We start from the raw sequence: 7,341 nt of genomic DNA on the forward strand, positions 1-7,341 counted from the left end.
AAAGTCGCTCGTGGCACTTGTGATAATTACACTGTCCATTCATTACTTAGAATTTCGGTTTGTAGCATTTTTTAATACAATTAAACGTCTATCCATCACTTAGAATCTCCATTTTTTAATTTTAGCGATGCCGTGGTATTTCTTTTTTTCTGATACAATTATGAGATAATTGAAGTGTTTAATCATCGCTTACAATTTGTATTTCTAAATGGTGTTTTATAATATTCTTCAATAATATCATCGCATTAATTGTATTTAGTTATGGACTGATTTCAAGAATTTTCCAGCGCCCATGGAAACATCAATGAAACAATTCACACAAGAATCTAGGTCACTCAATTTTAGGGGAACACAATTCACGAATTAAATTCACTTTGATCACCTGCGAAATACTGCTACGTTGTTTACATGTTGATTTAATAATTCGCCAACGTGTAAAAGTCATCAAACGTACGTTGAAAAAAAAAAATTAACTTCATAAGGCATTGTTAAACAGCCTAAGAATAAAGTATTCAATTTTCTGTAAACACCCCGAAAGCTGGGTCTAACCCAAACTAACTAATCCAACAATTTTATTCGCGAAAAACCGGCCCGTAATCCGTCAGTTAAATACACGTCGCGGAGAGGCGATGACGCATTAACAAGGTAAAATAATGTTCGAATAAAAGTCGCGGACCGGTCGATGCGGTGTCAGCGTGAAAAAATTCGCGTTCCGAAAGGGAATTCGCAGGGCAGATCCGATCAGACGTGACCGGCTAATGGAAAATACGAAAACGCATTTCCCGTTTTCAATATTCACGGGGAGACACGCGCCCGTGCTTTCGTGTAAACTTTCATCCGCGACGGGATTGACATATTCGCCGTCTTAAAAATTTCAATGCAGCTAACGGGAAAGTAGAGCGTTACGGAACACCGCACGAATCCCTATGTACCATTCGGATCAGATTTTCGCGGCCTCGCGGAGCCGACGCTCCATCCGCCATTGTACTGTATCCCGTCAATCCGTCCTACGCGGAAATTCGGATTTCACAAGAACGTCTGAGCCCGGAATCGAACCACCGACGACGACCTATCCGCCTATCCGTCTAACCACCCGCGGGCCATTCGCTCTCGCGCGTTCCTCGACTCTCTTAATTACGGGCCAAGCACCGCCACCCTCCCCCTGCCAACCCCCCAGGCGGCTAGCGTTCGCGTGCCAAAATTTCGCTATCTAATAACCGCGAAATTATGACCGCGAACGCGGTACACACCGTTCGGTGTCGCGCCTCCCCCTCGCTCGAACGAGATGTGCAGCACCATCACACAGCGGGGAAAATTGATTGTCTCTTGGTGTGCAAGTTGTTTCGCAAATTTCATCTATTTCGTAGAAAAACAATCTTGGCGAATTAAAGATTTTCCAAAAATTTCCTTCATACAGAAGAACCTTTATCAAAGTGGCAAAATTCTAAATGGTTTCCGTCGACCTGCTCTTTACAAGAAATTGCATTTACATAATTTGCATAATGGTCTGCTGAATAATAATAAGCGCGATTTACTGAAACGTAACAATATTCTTGCTGGATATTAATTAGTGGCGTTGTTGGTCGTTGCACCTTCTTTCTTCAGCAATATATAAAATGCAAAATAAATTTGCGTGATTTACAATGGAAAGTGTAATCGTTTGAATCATTCTTGCACCGATTGCGGCAAGTCTGCACCGAATGAATGAAGCGATAATGTCTTCTTCTCGTTCGCTTATCAATTGAATGTTTCTTTGTTCGTCAATGTCTGATCTTACTATTCCACGAACTTTTGTTAGAATTAGAACTACCGAAGAATCTTTATCACGAAGCATATTATATTTAATAGGAAATAGAAATTTCACTCAGCTTTTTTAGATATTTTGTAATTCTAAATGTTAGCACAAAAATCAGAGTAAACATTTTTTGTGCAAAATAGAAATCGTCTGCGTCAACTGCAAGAAATACGAGCCATACATCATGTAGTCATACATCAATATCATTAAATTCTTTTAACCTCTCCATTGTTTCAAGCTTCTCCCACTCGATTTCATCAGAAATGCATAAAATCCTGTTTATAATTGGATTAAATCAGCAATATATTTATTACTGTCGGCGTAACTTATTCCCGTCAAGAAGTGTAATTCAAAATTTGCGTGTTAATTACGTACCCGCGTCGCCGCATAGGTGCAACGAGCAACAAGTAATAAGTGAATTAAAAACTAGAGTGGTTTAATTACGTCCACGTTTATTTGTAGCTTCCGCTCCGCGAATTAGACGATTGGTAATGAACATTTTGTTTGATGGACATTTAACTTTCAGCGACGACGACACGCGCTTGTAATTGATTGACGGTCGTGCGTGACAAATCTGTTCAAAGCAATTCTCAGCGAGTACATTTCTATAGAATGTTTGGACAGAGTGCGTGCGCTTAACGAACAAAATGAGTTTAAATAAGCACAGATCAGATCACGGCTGTAATATTCGATTGGCCGAGAAGCCTGGACAATTTACAGCACGTAAGCAGCGCTAGATAACTTTATCGATCATATCTGCAAAATCGTTGTCACTGTTTACCGCCATTTGTAATCCTTATTCAATGAAATCCACGCTTATCGACTACAATGGGCTTTTCTTTGTTATACTGAACCGGGAGCAAGAAAGTTGAGCGTTTTCAACGAGCAGAAGAACCTTTCTCCACGAACGGTATTTTTATTCAGCAACTGTTTACACGGTGCTGCGCGGATTTGTGCAATTTTCCGCGTTGTATAACGGGGATCATTGTCGATTAAACACTTCACTTGGTCGGTGCGAATCTCCTGCGGCTGGCCAGATGCGCTGCATCCTGGGGAAGAAGGTCTCCGGAATGAAATTTCTCGGCACACCTTGCATAAATTTTTACGGATTCGCAGCGCGACTTCCCCGTTTTTTCGAACGAAATGGCGCAGTAAAACTCGGTGCCGCGTCTGATGAATTTTCGAAAATTCTTCATGCGAGTATCAATTCAAAGAAAATCAAAGAAAACTGTTAATCGAAGTGCTTAGATATTAGACGAACGATTTTCTATTTCGCGTCAAGAGAATTAAATGAATTTTATTTGCAGTTCCATGCGTCAAATTGTGAACAGTCAATAAAAGAAAATATTAAAAACTTAATAGAAAAATCTAATATCAGATTATCTAGGAATATTATTGCTCATTCTGAGTCTCGCAACGAGCTTAGAAAATTTTTATTTTGCGTAAAGATCCGCATTTTAGTAAAGAACGTTAATTGTCTTAATTCTCAACGGTAGAGCCGAGATCAGGGACACCTGATTGAGACGAGTGACGTTACATAACACTGGGCATACGATTGTGTTAACACACACGCGCGCACACAAAATTGCTAGAATTTCGTTTATCTGCGACACAGTATCAGACTAACGATCAGGCCCCTAAACCCTTATCCTCCACCCGCAATGTCTCCCTCAAGCATCAAGATCGCGATGACGTGTGCAGAGGATCCGTCGCAGCAAGTGGTTAAGAGTCACGACTGGCCCGAAAATTTATCGCGTGTAATATCATTACGTCGAATAGCACGGATTTAGCTCGCGGAGGGAGGGGGTTGTGGAGGTTCAGAGGTCAGGCGACGGCTGCGGTATTCTAGCAGCCCGTTTAATTTGTTCTCTTCTCGTTCCTTTTTTTTTCCCCGGGCTCTGTCGCGAACGACACAGCGCGAAAAGAGCGGGAGTCGAGCGGGGCAAAGAGAGAAAGGAACGGAGCGTAATATCCAACAGAAAATTTGTTCGGCGAAATGAAATTATCCAGCGACGATCTTGCATTATACTCGCGGTTCTACGTGCCCGGCATAACGCGACGAGGCTCCGTTCCTCTAATACGCGGGAATAGGTATCGAACGGCCGTATCGTAACTTTCGTTCGCGAATCGCTGAGAATATCTCGCCATCTTTCCGAATTACCCCTTCGAAAAGCCCCCGTTCCCCCCCAACCCGTCCGCATTTTGGTTTTATAGTTCTTTTACTGCTCGCAAATTGGTACGTTTCCGACGATCGTCGGTTTCGAATTCGAGGCCGTAACTCTTTCGCAATCATTTCCTTTTTGCAAATAGAAAGAGAGAGGGGGGGAGGGGGGGGGCATGCACAAGTATCATGGCTTCGACGGCACTCGCGCCGTAGCTAAAAGCACGGTTAATTAACGGAAGCTGGGTCCTCGGGACCGGCTCGACGTGCGTCATCGTTGCCGATGAATCGCCGAAGAAACGGGACTAATGAGACAAAGTTCGATGCCGCGTCACTCGAGCGGTTTTAATTAAGGCGATGGACGACCCCCCTCTCTCTCTCGCGCGCTCTCCTCTCTCCTCTCTCGTTGTTGGCAATATTTTCGCGTGTCCTATACAACGGACGCTCCGAGCGATCTTCTTTTCCCGTTGATCGGTCGGGCGAACGAGCGCGCAACGGCGCGGCGGTTCCCCCAATTAATTCAGGGCTTCTAATTCGATGAAACCGAGCGGAATGTTTTCGCAGCGTGATCGCCGAGGAACGCTCATCCATCGCCGGTTATCGCGGAAACTCATCCCGCGGGATTCGTATCGGTTCGCCCATCGGATCGCGATCGATTAATTGCGGCCCCTCGCTTAACCTTGCGCCTCGGCGAGCGTAACGAGAGATATATAGAGTGAGGGGAGAGACGGAGAGAGGGAGAGAGAGAGATCGATCGATCGATCCTCGATCCGAATTCGAGAAGCGTTTCCGCCTCGCTGGCGTGATTGTGAGAAGCGTTCATCGGGGAGCGCAGAAACTTTTTAACGAAATGAAGAGGAGCAGCGCGTTAAAAATATTATCCTCCCCTTTATTTGCCCCCGGTGACGCCACAGGCTTGCACAGACGGGCTTAAACTTAACTGACCTCGGAAGAAGGGGGAAGCAGAAGAAGAAGAAGAAGGATCCCAGAGTGTAATATCCTGCGCGATATACACCGGCTCTCGTTCTCTTCCGTCGCTCAAAGAAATTCACACACAGCGGCACATGGATACGACTCGTTGGTAGATCGTGGTGCGATCATACTCGCCGTGAATCCGGCTAGGGACGTACTTACGTGGTTTCGTCGACGGGTACGGAAGAATGGTTGTCGTAGACTCAATCGTAGCAGGCCATCGCGAGAAGACACACACCCATACGTGCACGCTTTTCTATCCTCGGAGCTTGTGATCCTGGGGAACGCTGTACAAACCGGATTTCACCGATTCCCTAGGGGATCCTCTATCCGACGAGCATGACAGGCAACTGTTGTCCAGCTCAGATCATTCTTCCTTGAACACTTGAAAATTGCCGCACTTCTCTGTTCGCGGAAATGAAACGAACCTCAGGAAGCGATCCTCACACCGGGGACACGTTCTTTTTTTCCTGGATCACGACCGTATATCGGGGTATAGCGGGAAAGAGAGAGAGAGAGAGAGAGAGAGAATAAGAGAGACAGATAGAGACTGGAAAACCACCGTTGATGAGAAACAACCGAGATCGATCGGTTATCGATCACCAACTTGAACGGACACTTGCTAGCGCGCGTTCCATCGAGGTGTTCGGAGGATCGGCGAACCGTGTGCGGCTCGAACCTTCGCGCGAGACCAACTCAGTCTTCTCGAGCCGGTAGGATGCTGATGACGAGGACGCCGACGCCGGCGCTGCTACCGACGCCGCCGCCGCCGCCGCCGTCGACGCCGACGCCGACGCCGCTGCCCGCCGGGGGTCGAGGATGGCTCCGGCTTCGCGACTGCGCCCTTTCGGCTCTCTTCAACCCATTACGGTTCTCACCCGTTCAAGCTCACAGACATAAACACACCGACACGACAGACCTTATCATACGGGGGCTCTCCCGGTGTACGATGTAAGGCTAACACGCCGGCAACCGTGCGCTCGCGCTCCCCTATAATAACGTTTCACCCCTCTCGCTCCCCCTCTTTGTGTTGGTGCGTTGCTTCTTCCCCCCTGGCCACGTCCTATCCCAACTCCCTCGCTCTCTATCTCTTTCCCTACAGGGCGATTCAGCTAACTAGGGATGATCCCGAAGTGACAGCTACGGATCTTAATGAAACTTTCGGATGACCTGGTACGTGCAAAAATATTACACACATATGCTATTCTTTTAGCGGCTATCGTTCGTATTCGAGGGGTGAAAATAGCCATCAAAGTTTGCGAACCGTAACTCGGAAACTTCGTCCAGTACTTCTAAAATCCGGTTCAGTGACGCTTAAATTGAGGGTCAATGGCATACAGGTCCATATCTACTAAGAATATAATCTTCCAAAATCACGTCTCATGGTCTATAATAAGTGATGATCTGAAAGTGACAGCACCGGATCTTAATGAAACTTCAGGAGGACATAGCAGTTTCACAAATATGAGACATATGTTTCTTTTAGCGGTTCGTATTCAAGGGGTGAAAACAGTCCTCATAGTTTGGGATAGCACATGCGTGCTACCTTCAGCTTCTCGTGTTATACTTGCGGTGGTGCGGCAACACCGAACGATATGCGAGGACTAGCTTCTACGAACATGTAAACACAACTTGGATTAACATGAAGTGAATGAACTCTATTGGTAGGAAGATTTATACACACAAATGGACAGAAATTGCACACTTGAAAACTATAGACGTACGCATCGTGTCATACAAGTTGTGAATAGACGAATAAATGAACTCGTCCGTTTGATATTTTTGCAGAATTTGTTGACTGAAAGTATTTTATTTTTTGAGGAGTATACGATCCAGGTTGGTAAGGGTTTCTGCAAATCTTTGGTTGTGGTGTTTCCCGATTCTAGCTGAACCACCCTGTACATGTATCTCTCTGTGTCTCTCAGGTTCTGCAACGACCCATGCCACCGGTCTCCCAGCCTACCGCTTCAGACCGTGCCGTATTCCCCTCAGCCGCAACACGTAGTCTTGCAGCTACTCACCCTGCCTCCGCGTACACCCCCGTGATACATCATCGTATCGCTTTATGTCTCGCGTAACGTTTTATTAACCAGAAATCAAGTGCGCCTCGTTTCATCTTATCCCTCCGCGCGCACCCGTAACGCGCCACTGCTTTGCTGGTTGCTCGCCTCCGGCTGACAGGAGGACGCCCCGCTCGCTGCCTAGCCCGCCGTCAACCGACTGACAATCTCCGCGATGCAACGTGATCGATCCCATGAATCCGGATGAATCCGGAGGAGAATGTTGTCGGCCGAACGGCGCGCGTCTTTTTGATTTGCGGCGTGAAGTTAATTAGCTGATTTCCATGGGACGTGCGGCTTGATTAACGCGAGATGGGGAAACGCGTGATCGCTGGCGCAGGTGTACGTGCTTC

General features: G+C 46.5%; 1 protein-coding gene across 1 annotated transcript in view; it reads right to left on the minus strand.

Annotated features, from left to right (window-relative positions):
- LOC143357831 (cyclic GMP-AMP phosphodiesterase SMPDL3A) overlaps window positions 1-5,896 on the minus strand; it is a 71,570-nt gene extending 65,674 nt beyond the window's left edge. Inside the window, exon 1 of the mRNA XM_076794461.1 lies at window positions 5,091-5,896. The gene's annotated coding sequence lies outside the window, so the exon portion shown is untranslated. The remainder of the gene's footprint in view (window positions 1-5,090) is intronic.
- Window positions 5,897-7,341: the final 1,445 nt, after the last annotated feature.

Source organism: Halictus rubicundus, chromosome 10, assembly GCF_050948215.1.
Source record: "Halictus rubicundus isolate RS-2024b chromosome 10, iyHalRubi1_principal, whole genome shotgun sequence".
Lineage (NCBI taxonomy): Eukaryota > Metazoa > Arthropoda > Insecta > Hymenoptera > Halictidae > Halictus > Halictus rubicundus.